The following is a 20,668-nucleotide window of genomic DNA, read 5'->3' as shown; positions in this document are numbered from 1 at the left end:
AAATTTTTGAGTGAGTCAGATATTTGGGTTTTGACCTGTCATATCCCCAAATATGCCATTTGGTCATGAAATCTACTTTACATAGATATAGTTACTTCAATTGAATGTATGTATTCAAAATATTTGTACAGGACATATTTTTTAAAAATAAAAAAGGAAAAAATAGGAAAGAAAATAAAGGAAAAAGAAAAAGGAAAAAGGGAAAAGGAAAAAGGAAGAAAGAGAAAAGAAAAAAAAAGAAAAAAGAAAAAAGAAAAAAGAAAAAAGAAAAAAGAAAAAAGAAAAAAGAAAAAAGAAAAAAGAAAAAAGAAAAAAGAAAAAAGAAAAAAGAAAAAAGAAAAAAGAAAAAAGAAAAAAGAAAAAAATTAAACCATAAGTATATTAAAAATATTTTGCCAATATAGTTTTGGTTTTAATTACATTTCCTCTGTCTGTAGATGTGAAATACTTAAAAATATGTTCCTCTGTTTAAAACCTAAATATTCAGTATAGAAGACTAGACAGTACTGTTCAGCAGTACCAGAGCACTCAAATGACTTAGAAATCCTTAGAAATAAAGAAGAACACAGTTTCAGGCTGTCTGTGTAATAAAACAACAAATTATTTTAATCATATATATAGAAATTACTATTTCAGCATAAACTTTCCTTTCCAAACTTTAAAAAAGCCAAGTTTGATTTCCTTAAGGAGTCTGCAGGGAATCTGTTAGGCATTGTACTGATACCTTCTATGCCAGCAGAGCTGGTAATTTCCTTCCCTCTCCTAGTACACATATCTAAGATGAAATTCCTGGAGTTTTCCCTTGCTACATTTAAGATTTCTATATTTTTTCTGTTCACTAAATCATACCTTTTTCTATGTCAGGCTGTATCACAGTCTGACTGACACAAGCTGAGCTGAGAAGGGGAGGGGCACATGTAGAGACCATCATCAAGATTTAATGTTCTTACTTCCTGTTTAAAACACCATTTAGGTTGTCTCTATCTTTCCCTTTCACATTGTTCCTATAGAAGTTCTAATTTTCAAAGTCTTTATTTTCTGTTTTTATTTCATGTTTGTCCTTTTCCCATATTTTTGTTTGATTGGGCTTTTAAAAATTCTTTTTAAAAGCTTTCCATCTCAGAACTTAACTTTCCTGTTGATTCAGTCTCTCTGGTGGAATTTTGTCATTACAAAATTCCCCTTTCCCAGCATGTACATGTGCACAATCCATGGCACTCCCCACGCCTTTCTCTCTGTATATTTTCTCACTGTATCTCCAACTTTTCCCTCTCCTTGTCCTCAAGGCCACTCCATTCTCTCCTGCCTGCCTAGAAGCATCCCTTATCTCTCCTCCAAACCCTAGCCTCCATGCTGATGCTCACCCATACACAAGAAGAAGGCCTGTAAGAAAAAAATAAGCAAATTTTCTGAAGAGATATATAGGTGTATACATACTCTTAGTATTTTCCATCTTCTGACTAATCATCATTTGCTTACTGTCTATACATACTAATCTTCTTGTACAGGTTAGAGCAGGTTGCCAGAATTGCCCTACTACCAAGAAAACAACCTTCAGTCTGGCAGTTAAATGATTAAAAACAAAATTTCTCCCACAGTTTCACAGTAAAAGTAATAAACTACATCTCCCAGCACAGCTTATGGGCATGAAACAAATTCCCACTTTCCAGCCACTGTCTCATTATGAACTACAGAAACAAAAGTGTTTTTCTTCATCCCACTAGCTTACTCTCGTTCTCCATGATAGAATTGATGCTGTCATTTTTGTCCTTTAGATTTTAGTCATTTAGATGCCAGTGTCATTTATGCCTTCTCTCATCCTACTTTTCTCCCCTAGTGGTGGCTTGGGAGAGGAGTTTACACATGCATGTACACAATGCATATGTGTGGAATGTGGTTTATTAATTTACCTACATTGCATCTAAGAGTAAATTTAAAAGACATGAGAGACCATCTGGGTCTGACAATTTTATTGTATTGATAATTCACCTATTATTGTAAGGGAAGGCTGGCACAATGCCATGAAACAGTCTTGAACTAAAAAATATCCTCTGATGTAATAAAAAGGGAAATGTGTTTTCAGTTCCTGCTTCCTGCATCAGAAAGACACATTATGTAGACCAAATCTAATTATATATAAAAATAAGGAAGGAGAGAAGAGCCAGGTATATCTGCTTTATGTCATCTCATAATAAAGGAAAAATTCCCCCATTTCTAATCAACAAGTCAATTCAGATGAGTATATCATATTAATAAAATCATAAATCCCCAATATTAGTGTAATCTTTTCATATTTGTTTCTCGACCGCAGTTTTGTTCTAATGAACTTCAGCTGATTTTAGAGCCAGAAGAGAAAATCCTTTTGTGCTTCACACAGAAACATTTTGGATTACCAATAAGGAAAAATATTAAGCTACCTGGATATAAAGCATGAGCAAAAGGAGAAGCCATCTGTAACCATCTTCTGTCACATCTCATGTGAATTGTGGCCTGGTGAAGAAGGGCTGTTTCTGTGATCCAGGCCCTGAGAACTCCTATAGAGGTATGGGAAAATCATCTCTTTAGTTAACTTGATGATCTCATATCAGGCCTAAAAATCTTATTCTATCATTTTATCCCAGATGGTGAATTTCTGGGATGTTTCCAAGATTCACTCTTTCACTGTTGTTTCAATCAACCACTGCTGTTTCCTCTAGCAGCTGCTCTTTAAAAACTATCCTTCTTGCCCTGCTGGCCAAGAATACATGTGTTTCTGAGTCCAGAATCCAGGGGGACTGTGGAAAGATAAGGGAGTGAATCCCAGTCACTGCTGCCTGGGAATGTCTGATGTGGGCACTTGGCAGTGCTTGCCACTGTTGAGTTAATTACTGTGAGGTGTAAAGAATATCTGTAAAAAGCTAGAAGGTCAAGATGCTGTGAGAGAACATTGGCAGAAACAATGGGAGTAAGCTGTGGAGTGGTTAAGAGCCCTGGAAGACAAGGAAGGACATGGGAAAAAATGTGGTTTAAACCTACATTTAAATACTGTTTAAAACAGTGTTTCTGTACTGTTTTTATACCTATAGATATGTGAAGCCTTCTGCTGGTGGTGCAGATCAGCAAAGCCCAGGAAGTCACCAGGTTTTCCCAAGCAGGAGGGTTTAACCCTGTTGTGGGTGAATGCCCTGCCACTGGCAATAAGTGAAAGAAAGGGTCAGGAGGCTGCCTAGGCTGTTTGGGAGCAGCTCTTTGGGTGATGCGAGGGTTTGGGTCACAGGCTCATCAGGGTTTTAGTGGACGACATCTAGCAGCAATAGAGGTATTAACCAGCACTCATCATCTGCCCAGTGTGGGCATTGTCAGAAGGGTGTGGGCCCCAGGGCTCCTGGGCTGTGAGCTGCTCCTCTGAGATGGGCAGCTGTGGGGGCTGCAGCAGGGTCTCTGCAGAAGCCAGGGGAAGGGGTCTGCTCTCTGCCTCCCCTCTTTCCTGATATGTCCTTTATGCTGAATGTGCAAAGAAAGGCTGCTAAGAGCAGCCCTCTGGGTGCCTCATGGGAATCCCACCCCACTGCCACACTTCACTGCCCTGTGGCCTATTGCCTATGGATACAAAGCAGAACTCATGCCCAGACAATCTCCTTTTGTCTCATCCTTCTACAGGCAGCTGTTTTTCTCTGGGCTTGCAAAGGACTTAAGCTGGCATTTATCCTCTGTAATAAAACAAGAAATGTGTCCACCTTGGCCTCTGTCCAGAATTTTGTCCAGGGGCAGTGAAGAGATCTGTGGTGGGTACAGCTGGAGGTCAGGCAGTGGGGATGGGGAGAAAGGCTGCTTATAAGGCATTCATTGCATTGTATGCAACTCTCTCATGTCTTTCCTCTCTCTTTCATGCCCATATTTCTGGAAGTCCAATAACCACCTTATTGTTTCCGTCACTACAGCAATTCCATTATTTCTGTTGCTCGCTCTTTAGTACATAACCAATCTACAAGCAAGAAATTGTTTGGCCTTCTGTGCTCCCTTGGAAGCATTATTTGGTAATGCTTCATCAGAAATAAAGACACTTGTGCTTGATTTTATACAGTTTAAGATTTTTCTCTGTCTGACCCACTTTCTTCTGGAACAAAGCCTCAGCCTGAAATGCCGAACTGGAAGGACACAAGGACCTGATGCAAATGGAGATAACATAAGTCTGATAAAGCTGAAACAAAACCAAACACAGACTCTGGTTGTCTGGGTGGTTACCTCTTCCTTCTTCTTGCAAATAATAAATGTGACTCCTGTAATTTTTCTGCTTTTCAGCTGTCTTTATTCTGGTCAATTCATAAGACAGTTGCCTATCACTGGGAAAAACAATGATATGCACTCCTTGCTGACACTGTATGAAACTTCTTGTTTCAGACAGAAATCAGAGAGTAGGGTTATGTGACATCAATCTCACATCTACCTTTTGCTGTCCATACTTTCTCTGCTCTGTCTGCAGCCTGACACTCTTCTCCACTAAACTGGATTATATTGAGCTGACTAAGTGACTATTTACCCCCTATCTCCCCTCAGACCACTAAGGTTTGAAATGACAAGAGGTTTTGTTAAGAGGATGTAGGATTCTTAAGATACTCCATCGTGGCTTGAAACAAAAAGCAAAGGGTGTTAAATAATTAGTGTTGGCCTGTATATCCATGTGAGGCTAGAGAGATGGGGCTGAGTTGGAAAATCATGTCACTCTGTATAAACATTAGCAGCCCACTCATATCTGTTGGAACAAGTTCACTGAGGTCATGGATTAGCTCACAACATTTTCCTATTCCATACTGAAATTCTATTTAACAAAATATTAAATAAACATACATACAATTGTGTTTCCAAGCCAAAAAATACATGATCTCCAGGTTAAGAAACTGGAGACCTGGGAAAGGAGAGCCTTTGTTCTTGGATCTTTCTTACTATATCAAACAGATGATTTCTTCTACTCTCACTTGACAGGAATTGTGAGATCTTGACTCATCTACATTTAAATGCTTTATCTGTACTTCTTACTCTCATTGCTGTCTAGAAAATGAGATAAATTTTCAGGAAATCTATGTACAATATCATGAACATCCTTGGCAAATGAGCCCCAAATGACACTTGCTTGGTTGAATGGTGCTCTGAGGCTGAGTGAAAACACCAAACACTCCTGTGCATTTTTCATGACTCATGTAAATGAAGTTAGCAATTGCATCCATATTATCCAAAGTTAGCACTCACACCTGCCATTTCAGGTAAGCTTTAAAAATTGATTGATTAAAATCTCAAAGGCAACTCTCCAGGAAAAGGTCTGTTCTTACATTCAGGCTACCTCCTAGTTACTTTAATGACTCTAGATTAAGATGTTATCAACCTGAAATGCAACAAGGTTGGCAAGCAGCCAACTTGGGATACACAAGTGAATTCGGGTATGAATAAAACTGTTTAACTTTAAATCCCCCATGCTGGGAAGAGGGTGAAAACAAATAGCAAGCCTGCTGTGCAATAAATCCATTCCGCTGAGTTACTGCACAGAGAGAATTGAGTGCATATTTATCATTTATCCTCTATGTATTAGGTCTGGTTTATTCTTTTTTTTTTTTTTTTCTGTGGCCTAATCTTCTCTTAGAAGCCCCCATTTTGTTCTGCTTTATTACTATTAATGAAATATGACTCTTGCAGTAATTTGGAACAAAGCATGAAGCTACCAACATGACTGGAAGACAGGGACATGATAATCAGTGGCTGGAATGATCAACTGGTTCACATAGTGAGTCTGCAAAAAAGAAGCTCTGTCACTGCCCTCCAAGGTGGACAGGAGAAGCTGTCATTCAAAAGGCCCTATCACAGTGCCCTGTGAATTGATACTGGCATGTGTGACATACTTCATCTATAATTGCAACACTGAAGTGAGCCATGGAGAAATATCTCAGCACTGATTGAGCAAGACAGATCCTATTGCCCCTAGGACAGCAACTCAGCACTCAGACGAAGTGTAACTCAGTCCCCCAAACTGCCTTTGCTCAGCACTATGTAGTAGTAGTCCTTGGGAAGTGAAGAGGACTATTTTTTTCAGGGATTGATCTCAGTGAATCTTTACCTTTAGCCAGGCCTAAAAATCAGATATTGTTAAAAAAAAAAAAAACACTTAAGGATGAAAATGCAGCTATCCTGCAATAAGCCTAACATACTGTTCTTGCATCTCTTGCAGTTAGCAGGAAGCAAGAGGGTTTGTGATGTATAAATTACAATTTAATCATTGCTTCAACAAAGAGCAGGTGTATTTACTTTGTATGAAATATATATGCTTTTATGTCACCTTTTTGTCTTATAATAAAGACTGAAGGGTAAGTTAAGAGTTGGACACTTAGAAATACCCACTCAGACTTCAGCATCAAATTCATCACTGACATAAGAATGTCACTCTATGATTCTAGGATGCTGCTAGTTTACTGTGTAGTTTGATATGTGTCTGGTTCCAAACAGAGGTGCCCCAGCCTTCCTTGCTGCTGAACTCCTGGAAGCTGAGTGGACACTAGTGAGTGTGCATGGGTTTGGTACAAGTCTCGCTAGACCCACCTGAGAACAGCTTTATCTGCGTTATGAGTAGAGGAGAAGGCAAAAACACAGCCTGCCAATTTGATGCAGCAGGCTAGTGTAGGAGTCTGATTTGCCTTTGTGCAGATGATTTATACAGCCAAGGAATTTCCAGCTCTTGGCACAGGCTGCTGAAGCATGGATAAGCTTAGCATTTTTTTGCTTCCAGCAAGGACTATCCTTATGAGCTGGAAAAATGCAATATAGAGGGGAGTCCAAAGACTGCCTCTAAGTCTGATTCACAGATTGGAACTGATTCTTCCTGAAAAAGAGGTAGAGAAGTTCCTTTCAACACCAAACAATTAGCTCTCCTCCCAGAACAGTGCCCATTGCAGTTGACTGGTTTTTATGCCTTGGGCAGAAGAGGTGAAGTCTGCTTCACAATGATTTTCTGGTTTACCTGTGACTTGAATTGGCACAAATCCTTTTAAGCACCTTCAGTAAACTTGTGTTCTGCTAAATACGTGAGGGCAATGACTATCTCAAAGTAGAAGCTTCATTAAAATCTACCTGTCAAAGACTACTTGTTTTGGATGAAGTCTGTGTTTCCTTTAGAATATACTGGCTCTGTGTCCAATAAGCAGTGAAGCCTTCGTGTTCAGGGTCTCATATAGTGAAGGGAAAAGACAGCTCAGTCTCGCTTGTCATGATGTGTTCTGCCTAGCCTGTGCCATGCTTCAGACAAAGAAAATATTAGAGTCAACTAAAAGCACAAGGATTGTGGAAAAATAGCTGTGGACAAATACAGAAGAATTCAGCCAGTCTTGGAACTTACTATCCTCAATTTGATCTATCTCCTTCGAGATTTGAGAATTATGTTTGAGGTTAAGTATGTGTCACCTGTGCTAATCTCTAGTTTGCAAAGGAAAAATTAATTGCAGCATACTCAGAGAACAAAACCTCTCTGGCACCTTGATGTCAGCAGCAACTTGAATCTTAAACTTGCTTTTTTTTCCTTTTTTCTTTCCTTTCTTAGAGAGGCCCCATGTTGAATAGCACCTTCTGATGATGATGCAGATAAAGCAAAGATTCTTGTAGCTTAACTCAGAGATTGAATTCCCAGGAAGTATTTAGATCTTGGATGATGAGGATGTTTTGTTGAACATGTCACACTAACACATTAAAGCATGCTAACAATCCATTGAGTTCATAAAGTTTGAAAAAGTACTAAAAAAGGACAGATGATGCAAGACAGAAAAAAAAGGAGCAATTTGTTTTCTCAATACAGTTGATAGATGCTTGGAAATTAAACATGACATACTTGCTGGAAGCCAAAATCTTCCATTGTCCTGCTGATCTCCTTCTCTGTTTGCTTCCTTTTCCCTATTACAAATGAAATATTGGAGGAACTGGTGTATTTAATAACTTACTGTTGTGTCATTGTTCTACTGAAATCCTGCAGGAGTTTCAATTTTTTTCTTTGCCTGCTTAGGATCAGACCATTATATTCATGTGGAAGCTGGGATATAAGGGAAGCAGAAAAAAAATGCACTTACCAGAACAACTCAATAAGGACAGAAGCAATGCCCAAGTCCTTCTCTTCCACACAAGTCTACTGATGGATACTCTTCATGGAGCATCCTTAGGGAAGGGAAGAACCTTGACACCAGGAAGAGACTGGTTCTGCAGTACATAGCTTTAGTCCATATCAGGATGAAAATTAATTTAGCAATAGTGCTTAGGACAGCTGATTGGCTTACAGATAACTTGTCCCTTGTCCCTTAAGGCTGCAACTGTTACCCATTTGGAGACTTAAGTTGGTAGAGACTCATCAGGTGGAGTTTGCCAAGCAAATTCCCCTCTTCTAATGGAACTGTTGGCTGTAAAGCAATTGTGGATTTAGTTTTTGTTTTGTTGGTTTTTTATTTAGTTTTTTTGTGAGTGGCTCTTTTCACCAGAAATAGGGAAAAGTTCAAATTAAACAGATTCAGAATTGAGAACTTGCTTAACTAAATGGAAATAATGACTGAGTTATAAATGTTACCCTAAAACAACTCAGTTATTTTTATTCAAAAATCTAGCTGCATTGTGAAATAGAGCAAGTAAACCCATTCTATCTGAAGAAATAAAACATGCATGGACTTAGACTAGTTTAGGGCCTCAGCTAGTTCTGAAAGCGTTTAGTGATAAACAGATTTATTGAAAACTACTGACAATTACAAATGTTGCAAGCTGATTTTCTATGTCATGTGCATTTTAAATATTGCTCCATGACTCCACACTTGTGAACAGAAGTCCATTCTGTTCTTTCCTAAAATTTTATATTTGATACCTTAGTGTAAAACCCCTGAAAAAGGCTGCATGCTTCAGAGGCAGGACCCACAGCTTCCTCATTGTGGGGCAGCATTTTAGGAGACAGCACTTTGCAGGTGACCTTCAAAGGTGTGATCTTTGTGACTATTTGCTGATCTACATTCCCTACTTTAAGGCAACTGGCTGTGGCATCCCACCCTTAAGGGGAAGGAACACAAGGAACAACAAAAATCAGAGGGTCCACCAAAGCCCACAAATCTCATTAGTAAATTACACACTGGGCATGGAAATTGGTATGTTAGTTTCTGACCTATATAAGCACAGGCCAGTGGGGAGAGGGAGGGAGGGAAGGAAGCAGGCAGGGAGGCAGGAAGGAAGGATTCAGCAGTCCTGGCTGCAGCATTGATCCAACCAATGGCCTGTCCAGGCTCCTGGAGGTATCACCTAGGCTTGTTGGGGGTATATTTTTATGGACACATTTTCCCCACCCTGGAGCTAAGTTTCTTGCTTTCTATGCGAATAGTCATCATGCACAGTTCATTCTTTCAGACCTTTCTGGAATTTTTGATTCCCCCCTTTCCGATTTCTCTGTCTCATTCCTGCACTTGAGTGGTACCTGTACCTGTGCTTATCTATAGGAGCCATAACAAGGATGTTTGTTGCAGAAGTGTGCTGCCCTACCTCCGCATGGCCCCTTCTCCAGCCACATATTGTTCTTTCTTGTAGTTTGTTATAACTAACAATTCTTGGCTGACTCCACAATCTATCAATGTTTGAGACAGACACATCAGTCTCCTTATCTTTGAGGCTTCTGCTGGAACCAAACCTGTGTTTATTTCTTGCTTTATTCTTTTCTTACTGATTATTTAAAACTATACACAGAACAGTAATCAGTGAAGAGCTAAACTAGGCACCTAGTTGAACTACAGTCTAATCCCATCTGCTCTGCTGGAGGCTTCCAGTGCATCTGGGTGAGCTCAGGGAAGGGGATTCAACAGTATTGCATCTCAGTCCCATTACTGCACAATGCAGTCCTTCCTTTCTACTGTCTAGACCTCCTTGATTACTTACTTGGATCTGAGAGCTTTGACTTAAACATTCTTAGAACATTAGCAAGGGAACAGTCTGGGAGGTTGTTTGAATGACTGTTCACAAAACTTGGCAGCAGACTTTCTCTATGACATAGTATACAAACCAGTGAATCAAGATCTTTACATCCCTTATCCTTTCCACAAGTCATCCCGTGTCCCCTCTTCCCTTTGCACCCTTGGTAAGATTAATTCTTTGTCATAATTCAAGTGATTACTGCTAAGTATCCTTGCTCAAATACAGTAATATACATGTTGATGTACACAGGCAGCAGATGCTTAACTTCTTTTTTCACTTCATGAACCTCTGCCTGGAAATACAATGCAAAACATTCAGGACAACAAAACTTTACCTCCGGTGTGGAGCAACCACAAATCTGGTAAAATCAAACTAGGTAGAACTGCTCTTCTTCTGATGCTATTTTAGTATGCTGTTTTCTTCACCTACTAACCTGTGTACAGGAGTGAATTATTTCTTTTAATGATGATCATTAACATGGAAGACAATTTGTCCTTCTCAGAGAAGGGACTCAGTGGTCATGGTCAGGTTTTCCACTTTTCCTTGCAATTACCAAAAATAGTGATAAAATAGCACAGTTCTCTATGACTCTAGTTATTGAGAGAATGATGAAGAGCATACGCTGTACATCTGACTTAAAGGGATGCTCAGATTACCATGTTATATGGGAAATGGTGGAAGACATGGGTGCTAACTTCATGCTGTTGAGCAGGATGGGAACAGAGAACTCCAGATCAGAAGGCTAAGAAAATGAACTCTGATTTATTTCAAATGTTCTGCTCTATATATATAGAACATTGAGAAGACTAATGTCATTGGTCTTAGAGTAAAAACAGGTCACACCATTGGTGTGCAGTGAATGACGCACAGTAGCAGAACATATCTATAAACAATGTGAATAACAAGATAGATTAGAGAATTATTTTCATTCTTCCCCAACTGTTTCCCAGGCTCTCACCTGGTTAGAAAACCTTTCTCTATGACTGAGCTGAGAATACCCACACTAACTGAAGTTAATGAAGGACAGTGACTAAACTATGGAGCTGAAAATTATGGAAATAAGGGAATGGCTCTATCTTTAGCAGAGACATAAATCAACATGCAACATAAATCTTATGCATGCCACCAGTCAAATATTTAGAGTTCCTACACAGAGAGGATAAGCATATCATGTTCTCTCTTTTTCCGTCAGAAAGCACTGAGTCCATGCAAAATAACACCTGTGCCAGTGAAATAAGCACCAGCATTTCACATAAATCTATGTCTGAGATCTCCCTTTTGTTCACTGAGGTGGTGGGGGTATCAAAGAGTACAGAGAAGCACAGTTAAAAGGTCAGTACACAACAGAAGCTGCTGTAGGGGCTGAACCTGTCAAGGTCTGCAAAAAGCCACAGAGTCTTTGGAGAAGGAGCTATCATGAGAAAGGTCTCCCAAGCCCTTTGGGTGACCTTTCTGTTTTCTGTGGATTTGCTTCTCAGTATTATGTGGAGGAAGTATGTTTTAATCACTTATAAAGCCATGGATCTGATGCTTCTTAGACATGGCATAAAGAAACATTTTCTGCTACCACTCACATAATTCAACTCAAATAATCCTCACTGAATTAATCAGGTGTAAATTGTATAAATTGTACAGCAGTTTCTGTGTGTTTGTTTGACTCATTCCATGCTTTACCACTCCAAGCATTTATTCAGACCTTCTGAATGCCTCCTGAGGAGACTATGTTTCAGTAACAAGACCCATATCTATGGCCATGTTTAGAGGTTATAAATTCTTCCTGGAGAGTTAAAAACATCTTGAAAATAGGAATCAGACCCATACTGATATACATGTGTGACTGTCAGTGTTAAGAACTCCAAAATAGTTTTTAAAGTTGGACTTGCTGTCTTTTTCCTAAGAATTTCATTACAACATGTTTTTTTTCCCATGCTAGTCTAATGCTTTGTACTCTGGATTTTTTCACAGAGCAGAAAAACAATCTAAATAAATTTTATTGTGAATATCATTGCAACTTTATCTAAAATGTCAGGACTGAACTTTTCTGTGGGACAAAACTCGAAAGATCCAAAGTATAATTATGGATTAATATTAAATTTGACTGGGCTTAAGTATCCTTGAACTATTAAATAACTTGGCAAGTTGATGTCATATTTCAAAGTAGTTAGGAAGGCTAGAAAAAAAAAATCCAGGGTCCCTGATTTCTGCACAGAAAGCTGAAAGGAGGTTGCTGGGGTAGATAATCCTCTTATTAAATTGCCAAAATTATTCCAGGGATTGTTTTAGTGAAAAATTTGGCCTATATTTATTTATGTGAAAAGTCTTCTGTAGCGGTCCAGTTCTATCCAACTGCAGGTAGTCAGATATCAAAGATGGAGAAAAGAACACAGTCTTTCATGAGTTTGCAACTAAATTTTAATCATCCATTCACTCTGCAAGCTACTGATAACATAGACTGAATGTATAGTAACTTTGTCACTACCTCTGGAAAGGTTAATGTACAAAAAATTCTGAAGAAACTTGAATATTTAATAGGAAAGGAAAATATTCTGGGACATGCTGAACAATAATTTACAATTAACCTGTTCCTGATAACTTTACAGGAAGTTGCAGCACATAGGCTTTGGTGACACAGAGACATCACAAAGACATCTGAGAAACACTTTATTGCTTAGCTTTATCAGCCACAAGGTGTCTATCAAGCAAATAAAGTGTATGGTCACTTAAAGTAAGGCCACAGTGAATAGGATATTGGATACTATCTTCTGTCTTTACCAAGGTGAAATGCTACTGCTAAGCAACAAAAATTTGGCCTTATGGACTGCAAATAAAGGCTGACTAAGAATGAACACGTAGCTTGCTCTCCACACTTTATTGTTGCATATTTTTTGCTCTAAAGAAAACCTCCTTTCTTTTCCTACTGTTGATGATTTTTCTCTTAAAATGAAGTTGATAGAACTTAATTCACTTCTTCTGAGTCCTGTTTTTTTTAATGCATAAGTTAAGGCAAACTAATCTGGAGACCTACCCTGCATGATCTTTGTTTGCACCAATACTAGTCTGAAAGGCATTCTTTATTTTACATTATACAATTATCATAGATTTCTTTTTTCTCTGTAGTCTGAGCCTTTACTTTATAGAGATTGTCTGAACATATTTTGCAGAACATACCTTGTTCTGCAGAGGTGGTTTGGTTTGGGTTTTTACTCTTGCCAGTATTTCAGCACTTCTGTGTAGTAGTGAGCTGCAAACAACTTCCAGTGAACAGATAGTACAGAATGGTTTACTTTAGTTATTTGTCATTTTTAATGCAATTCCTGTTACAGTGATGTTCTCAGGTTCTTCCTGAATAGCATATATATTTTTTGTCCATGTCCTCGTGGTCACGATGAGCATAACATTCCTCATGTTTGGAGGCAGAAAGTATTCAAACAAAACTCCAACATACTGCAGCTATCTGCTAGTTCTGCTCAAATGAAAGAGATTTATGGCACAAAGCCAGACCAAGCAGCCTTTCATAATCCATGCAACAGAAAACCTAAAAAGTCAGTGCTGTCTGTTCTGAGAAGCAGTAACTAATCAGAAAATCTCCATCCATAGATACTGTGTTCTGACAGTTTTTCTAGGACAGAAGTATGTCTGGAAGGCACTCAGGTGCCTTCTAAGGTAAGATCTAACTTTCTTGTTGAAGCACCAGGCAGGTCAGATGTGGATTTGGCTAGGTCTGGAAAATTTCCAAATGTGGAGGAGAGCAAAGGGACCCCTTGTGAAAATTTTGCACAGCCTATAGTGATAGTGCACAGACTGCTGGTGATGAGAGAAGTGCAAAAGTAATTGCAACAGCACTTTGGTAGCACAAGCACCACCATTTCTCTTCAATGTTTGCCTCACAGATGTATTTAATAATGATAAAATATAACTGCTGTGCTACCTCTAATAGTTCAGTCACACCTAAATTAAACCAGTATTACTTTGTCCTGAAGTTCTTGGAGCCTAGTAGAAAAAGCAGGGAAAAATCAGCCTGTTCCAGTTTGGTGTGGATGTCCAACCTGAAGCTTTATGGGTGCTGCTCTATCTGGGCTATGTGGAATACTGCAAAACCAGCAGACTCTAAGATTGGACTCTAAGATGTTGAAAATTGGAGGAATAATGAGTGACAAGACAAAGTCTGCACAAGCTTTGTTAAAATCTGGGTAAGCTGCTAAAATGGTCTGGTAATATGCAGCTATGCAGTGTGTGCTTGTGATCAGACGAGCAAGGTTACAGAAGTATCTTAATGTATTCTAACTTCCCTTTTATCTTGAAAACAATTTCATCAACTTTTTATTGCTACATCTGAAAAGACTAGAACCAAAATTATTGAAGGATCTCATGCTTCACTGGGAGCACAAATATGAATGTCAAATGATTGAAGTAGGATGATTACTTGGGATGAAGAATACTTTCAGTACTAGGGGCTACATACACTATACCTGTATCTTTTGGGTTTCATATTGTCTATTGATGGAAAAAAAACCTGAAACATAACTTCAGTCTCTATGATTCTCTCTTTTTCAAGACAGAGTAACTTTTCTTCTCTGAAATACTGCCATGTTGGAGATTATAATTAAAGAATAACCAGCAGAAAAGCTCCATTTAAGCTGGCTTTCACAACCCACACAGCTGACCTTGGCAGAAAGTGCAGAGACCGTCTGCACTCATGGACGATAGCACAACATGTGCAATGTGGTCAGAGAATTTTGTTGGAAAATTTTAATCCAGAAAGCATCTACATTTGATTACATTTCATAAAAACACCTATAATTCACAGAAGTACTTTGGTTAAGACAAAAAAATAAGGTCATCTGTTCAAGTTGATGTATACTTGGTTGAAACACCTGATTTTGCAAAACTGAACTGAACAGCCTCAAACATCCCATACATTATCTGCATGTTAAGTTCAAGCTAAGAATTCTGAAACTTCCATTACTCTTCCATTTAGTCATCCGGTTTGAAATAAATCTGAAGAATACAAAGCCAAAATGCAAATTCTTCTGTGCTGGCTTCCAGATCCAATGTACTCCAAGAAGAAATTCCATGTTCTAGGAAAATGTTTTCCAAAGGCTTGGATCAGAAGTTTTCTAGAAACAAGCACAGAGCTGTTAAAGTACAAACCAAGGAAAACAGCACCGGAAAACAATCTCTGTGCTTCATTTCCTGAATGCAATTGTTCTGCAATGAAATTTCCTTCCCTTTGTTTGTATTTAGAATCATAGAATATCTCAAGTTGAAAGAAACCCATAAGGATCCTCAAGTCCATACTGAGACCAACTCCATCGAGTCCAACTCAAATTTCCAAAAACTAATGTTATCTGGGATCAAATGGATCTGTTAGGTGCCTATCAGTTCTTAGAAGTTCTGCCTGCTGTAAAAATTGAATGCAGGGCAAATAAGTACTAAAACTCACTAAATACTTCTGTTTGACTTTTATAGAGAAATAAGATACTTCTCCAGTGCAGAACTGTGTACCAAAACGGTCCTTTTAAAAATTGTTTTTAAAAGGTTTTTTTTTAAATGGTAGCTATTCACCTCTGTCTAGAAATAGAAATTTCTTCTAGAAACTGGCATACCTGTCCATATTCACAGCAGGGCTAATCTGCGCTTCTTGTTTTACAAGATGTAAACATGTTTTCATAGGGTGCTCATCCATGCCTGCTGCTTTCCCTGACCTTTAAACTCCTCTTGCTGAAACTAAGGTCATATTAAATGTCAGTAGATAGGGATACCTGCATTGAAGCATTGAAGCTACCCATCTCTCAGAGAAAGAAGTGGAAAGTATTTTATTGAACACTCTCATGCTCCATGGCAGTGAGTCTCATTGCTATGTAGATGGTAGCAGTTAGGAGAGGTGGAGGACAGAGCTTCTGTCAGAACATGAGGAAGTATTTAGGTTAGTGACTGCAGCTGCCTGCCTGTTTCCAGTTGCATTCTTGGCTATAGAATTTAGTATGTCAGAGGAGAAGGCTAAGCCTAGATGAATCTTGAACTTGAATAATGTGTTAAACGCATGTATGAAATGCACCTTCTTCTCAGCTCTGACACCACTGATAAGTCTGTGGATCTGTGAAACCAAGTGATGAGGCACTCTTAAGAGCTTTATCATGGGATATCTCTGTCATACAGAGAAAGAGAGCACAGACTTTAACCTTTACACAGACAGAACCTAGCCAGTGACAAGAAATATCAGTTTCTCATCTCTACACATTGTAGCCTGTACCTAGCTTTAATTTCCAGAAGTCTTGAAGAAAATGGCTGTATGCTTGTATTTCTTTGCATTTCCCATCTCCACACAAATTCTGTAATGCATATCAAGAGTTGGATGGAAGCACAACAGGTAGGGAAAGAAGAGACACACTTTAGCATGGTGGTGGCTGAATTATATTCCCATGAGACCTTATGTGTAAAAACAACTTCTGAAGTGTTTCCTATAGCTGACAGCCTCAACACTGCAGCAGGCGACTAGTTAATGCAGAAAAACAAGCAATTTCCTGACATCATAAGTTTTTCCAGGAACAGCATAATTTTGTTTTATTTTCTTATCAGCCTTGAATAGTAAAGTCTTTACATACAAGTCATCCTTACATTCCATCTGTTCTTTACTCACTGCCTTCCACTTACTTTCTTTTCCATGAAAACACTAAAACATTATTTAAATCACAAAATCATCAAGGCTGGAAGAGACCTTCAAGATCAGCCAGTTGTCCACCCAGTACTACCCCTGTCACCCCTAAACCACATCACCAGATCCAGATGGCTGCTAAATACCTGCAGGGATGGTTACTTTACCACCTCCCTGGGCAACTTATTACAATGCTTGACCACCCTAAAAATGGGGAAAAAAAAAATATCAGAATTTTCCCTGTCTCATCTTAAGGCCATTTCCTCTCATTATCTCACGACAAGCACAGCAAAAGAGATCAACCCTTACCTCACTGCAGCCTCCCTTCAGGAAATTGTAGAGAGCAATGAGGTCTACCCTGAGCCTCCTTTTCTCTATAGACTAAAGAAAAATAGCTCCCTCAGAGGTTCCTCTATGACATGTTTTAAAGCTTTCACAAGCTATGTTGCCATTCTCTGCACACATTCCAGGAATTCAGTGTCTGTTTTAAAGTGAAGGGCGCAGACCTGAACACAGGATTTGAGGTGTGGCCTCATCAGTGCTGAGTACAGGGGGCAATCCCTGCCCTGCTCCTGCTGGCCACACTATTGCTGGTACAGGCCAGGATGCCATTGGCTTCCTTGGCCACCTGGGCACTGCTGGCTCATGTTCAGCTGCTGTCACCAGCACCCCCAGGGCCTTTTCCTGTGGGCAGCTCTGCAGCCACTCTGCCCCAGCCTGTGGCACTGCCTGGCGTTGTTGTGACCCAAGGGCAGGACGCAGCACTGGGCCTTGTTGAACCTCAGACCATGATCCAGCCTGTCCAGATCCCTCTGCAGAGCCTTCTTGCAGATCAGCACTCCCAACCAGCTTGGTGTCAACTGCAAACTGACTCAGGGGACACTCAATTGCAACACCCAGATAATTGATAGAGATGTTAAACAAGACCATCCCCAAAAAGAGCCCTGGGGAACACCACTGGTGACTGGCCACTAACTTGATTTAGTTCCATTCACCACCACACTCTAGGCCCGGCCATCCTGGTAGTTTTTTACCCATCGAAGAGTCCGCTCATCCAAGCCACAAGCGTTTTTTCGAGGAGGATCCCGTGGGAGATGGTATCAAATGCTTTACTGAAGTCTAGACAAACAACATACACAAGTCAAGATACTAATTCTAGATTTTTACCTTATTAACCAATCATTTACTAATAAAGTTTTTTGCTAACATATTTTAAGATGTCAAGCTCTTTCACAAGTTGAATCACAAGTTGAACGGCTTTATCAATACACAGACTTTGCTCCAAGTTTTAATACAATGGGCAAAACTGTAGCTAACAAAATAGAAAATGTGATTAATTTTTCTATAATAAATAACTCACTTGGAAAAGGGCTTAGATTTTGGACTTTTGGTGCATATGTGTAGTACTACAAAAGCACTTGGAAGTTATATAATTCTTCAAACTCAGCAAGTGACACCTCTGCAAGAACGAGTGCAGTGTTGATTTAGCAGAAGCTGGCAACATGCCAAAGGAGCAAGAAGACTGGAAAATTGGTAAAATGAAAAACAAAACACTTCTTGAAGTCTTACTCAGCAGTAAAAGCTGCATTTTCCCCTGCAGCCCCCATTCATGACATTTCAGCAGTAAGATGAAAAGATTTTTTTAAGAACATCACACTAGCAAGGACTGTTCCCCAAGGAACTGCTCCTAGTGTCACAGGGCTGGATCTATTTCACAGCATTAAGACCACTCTCAAGTCCATGTCATTGCTGTCTCTCCTTTTCTTCAGTCATGTTCCTTTCTCCATTTCCTTCTCCAGCCAGGGACTTGGAAGAGACCTAGAGAACCTTACAGCCAGTCAAGAATGCAGAGCTAGAATGGTAAAAGGGTAATGAGTAATGCCCTATCCCACTTGGTGATTTTGCATTCACTGAAATAAAAAGGCCTCATCTCCTCTTCCAGATAAACTCATATTGGCAGAAAAATTATTCCTCTATTTTGGTTTATATACAAAACAGCCACATCATTCCTCCCACCTCTCTCAAAAAGTCACAAACCAAACCCAAGCAACTCTCTTAAATTACTATTGCAAGTTAAATATTAAGCAGTGAGTAAAGCAAAAATTAGTTCTATTTTAGAGACTATCAACTGCATAATAGCACCTTCATGGATGTACTATAAAAGTCTTCTTCACAGCAAAGCTACTAGCATAAAAAGCAAATAAACCTAGTGCAAACAGCAAATTAACTGTAGTACAATGAGATGACAAATTAATATAGTAAAAATATAAGTTTAAAGTCAATAGAGTTTGGTACATATTCACAAATCTGTGCAGCAGAAATCTTTCAGAAATTCAAAACTGTGATTCTGTTTTCCTGTATGTCACAGTCCAGCAGAATATATGTCTTGCTCCTAAAATAGAGAACTTGCTGACAATCGGAATTGTCATTCCACTGCTTGATGAGGTGGAAAACCTGATATCTGTGCCAATTTCATTTGAGGAATAAGTCACTGTAATCCTCAGTCCTGTATCCAAGTCTATATACTCCTGATTTGTGCATTAAGCAAACACTACAGATGAGTGCTTCAGGTTGGGGCCAGCATTTTTTCAGTTAGGAGAAAAACCTACATCTAAGAAGCTACATGATATTATCTCCAAAAAGAAGTACAGTTTACTTACTTTTTGTTACCAATAGACCTGATGTTCAAGACATTTCCAATAAAATTGTGAACAGCTTCCCAACATAGGTGATTGAGGAGCCAAAACAAAAAGATGCTCAGCTGGACCAAATACTTACAAACCAGAAGGAACTAGTTGGGAATATGAGGTTTGGTGGCATCCTTGATTGCAGTGACCATGAGATGGCAGATGTCAGGATCCTGAGAGGGAGTAGCAGAGCAAATCACAGAATCACAGCCTTGGACTTCTGAAGGGCAGAATGTAACCCCTTTAGAGATCTGCCTAGAAAAATCCCATGGGACACAGCCCTGGAGAGAGGAGGAGTCCAGGAGAGCTACTGGGCTCCAAGCTCAACATTAGTCCCTGCCAACAAACAGAAGCAGAGAGGGCAGGAGGCTGTGTGGTTGAGCAAGGAGCTCCTAACTTGACATAGACATACAAAGGAGTGTACCAGAGGTAGAAGGAGGGGCAGATGGCCCAGGAGAACTACAGAAATTCTGTGTGACTGTGAAAGGATGGGTCCAAGAAAGCCAAAGCTCATCTGGGGTTGATATGGAAACACATGTGAACACCAACATGGAAGTTTTTCACAAGGACATCAGCAGCAAAACTACGACCAGAGAAATGTGGCCCCACTGATGAAGTAGGCAGGGAGCCTTGGTGAAAAAAAGATGTAGAGAAGCCTGAAGTTTTCAAAGCCCCACTCCTTTCTTTCTTTACACCCTCAGTATTCCAGACTTCTAAGACCAGTCTAGAGTGATGTATGATCACCTTCTGTGTACATCAAGCAGGTTCAAAGTAATTTTAAAATAGGGGATCTACCCTTTGTCCATGATGTGATAGAGCAAGTAATCCTAGAAACCATTTACAGACAAAGAGGTGACTGGAAGTAGTTGGAATGGGTTTGTGGAAGAAAAATCAAGTCTGATCAATCTGATGGCTTTCTACAAAGGGCTGACTTTCTTGATGAAAATGGAAAGAGAAGTAGATAGTGTTATTTTGCACTTCAGCAAGATGTCCAGCTGTCCACCTCCTAACATCCATGCTAAGACTGGGATGGTGGGGTAGAGAATAAAGATAAATGGTGCTAAACTCCTCTTGGTCACATCCCTCGAAGGAACAAGAGGAAAATGACAAAAAATAAAGTATATGAAACTTCACTGAAACATGAGAAAAACCTTTGAGGGGTTTTCCATGAGTGTGGTCAAACTCCGGAACAGGTTGCCCCAAGAGGTTGTGGAGTCTCCAGCCTTGGATGTATTCCAGCATTACTTGACATGCCTCTCAGTAAGCTGTGATGGCTGATCTACTTCAAGCAGAGCAGGGGCTTGGACAGGGCACTCTTAATCAATACCTCCCAAACTCAGCAGTTCTGTGTTTCTTTAATCAGGATAACATGTTTAGAAACTTG

This window comes from Vidua macroura, chromosome Z, assembly GCF_024509145.1.
Source record: "Vidua macroura isolate BioBank_ID:100142 chromosome Z, ASM2450914v1, whole genome shotgun sequence".
NCBI lineage: Eukaryota > Metazoa > Chordata > Aves > Passeriformes > Viduidae > Vidua > Vidua macroura.
Note: the sequence above shows the minus strand (reverse complement) of the source record.